The sequence below is a fragment of the Sorex fumeus genome, unplaced genomic scaffold (genome assembly GCF_029834395.1).
Source record: "Sorex fumeus unplaced genomic scaffold, SorFum_2.1 ptg000007l, whole genome shotgun sequence".
Taxonomy (NCBI): Eukaryota; Metazoa; Chordata; class Mammalia; order Eulipotyphla; family Soricidae; genus Sorex; species Sorex fumeus.
The window spans coordinates 27985815-27987400 of record NW_026606064.1 but is presented as its reverse complement, the minus strand read 5'-3'; the positions used below and the strand labels follow the sequence as shown (position 1 = coordinate 27987400).

The following is a 1586-nucleotide window of genomic DNA, read 5'->3' as shown; positions in this document are numbered from 1 at the left end:
TACTGGTATTTGGCATATTGGGTACACCACGGGGAGTTTGCCAGACTCTGCCATGTGAGCAGGCACATTTGGTACATTACATTTGGTAGCCTGCCAGTTTGTCCAAAGTAGGAATGAGATAATAAGATGTTGCACAGCCGCAAATGTGGCCGTGCACTCCCGGGAGCTGGGTTTTACAGTCTCTGAGTCTTGGCCGTTGATGGGATAACATGGCGCCAGGGGGCCAGTTGGTGGGTGTGACCCCTTGTCTTCACAATCTTTGTTTATTCTTCAAAAACAAGTTAAAATAACAATTATCAATCCCAACCAAGAAATGGGTATACAGGTCAATATAGAGGTATTATAAGGGTCTTTTTCTTTTCTTTTTAAAAAGTTTTTAAAATTTTTTCTTCATCAGGGTGATCATGAACACAGTCCCCCACTACCACAAGTTATGCTGTGAATTTCCCGCATTTTGGAAAATCACAGGGGTTCATATGTCCAGAGTGTAGTGGATAAACCTTACTCTGGGAAAACCACCTTCATGATCACGGTATCTCCCCTGCTAGGTGAGTATAGGTATTTTTCATTCAGGGGGCTTCTTTGAAAGAAAGCTGGCTTCACAACTCTCAGGGAATGAGAATAGCAGCAACAAACTCAATCCCAACTAGAAGACCCAACTCAAACCCCTGAACTATGCTGAGCTTTCATTTTCTTTCTATAGAAAGAGAATCAAAACCTTTAGTTCCCACTCAGTCATTCTGTCACTGTCACTGTCACTGTCCTCCTGTTCATTGATTTGCTTGAGAGGGCCCAGTAACATCTACATCGTGAGATTTGTTACTGTTTTTGGCACATCGAATATGTCACAGGTAGCTTGCCAGGCTTTGCCGTGCAGGCGAGATACTCTCAGTAGCTTGCTGGGCTCTCTGAGAGGGCAGAGGAATCGAACAAGTGTTGGCCAGACCGGCCCCGTGCAAGGCAAATGCCCTACCACTGTGCTATCACTCAGTCATTCACAGGGGACTAAATAATCCTTATTATCTAAAATCCATTCACAGTACCTGCCACTTTAGTGTTTAATTAATTGTAACTAATATTATTTATCTTGTTATCAATTAATAATTCACTTTGATCATCTCAGATTCTTCATATGTCACATGGTAACAGTACTTTGACCTTATAGGACTAATAATAGCATCAAATGAGGTATCATTACAATCTCAGCACCTGATATGCAGATATGTCATAACAAGTAGCACTATAGCACAGTCCTCCCATTGTTCATTGATTTTCTCCAGAGGGTCCAGTAACCTCTCCGTTGTGAGACTTGTTAATGTGTTTGGCATATCGAATATGCCACGAGTAGCATGCCAGGCTTTGCCGTGTCAGCGAGAAACCCTCGGTAGCTTGCCGGGCTCTCCAAGAGGGGCGGAGGAATTGAACCCGCTCTGCCGGGCCAGCTGCACAACGCGAATGCCCTACCGCTGTGCTAGTGTGCATCCAATCCATATCCAATCCATATCCAAATCAAAATCTCCTCCTTTTCTCTATTTCTTGTCATCTTGGGTGGCTAGTTTAAAATGTAAATGAAATTAGGAACTGGG

General features: G+C 43.4%; 1 non-coding gene across 1 annotated transcript; it reads right to left on the bottom strand.

Moving 5' to 3' along the window:
* Positions 1–395: 395 nt before the first annotated feature.
* LOC130016711 (U1 spliceosomal RNA) lies at positions 396–556 on the bottom strand. The gene has a single exon (XR_008791257.1). It is a non-coding gene; the product is annotated as a U1 spliceosomal RNA (small nuclear RNA).
* Positions 557–1586: the final 1030 nt, after the last annotated feature.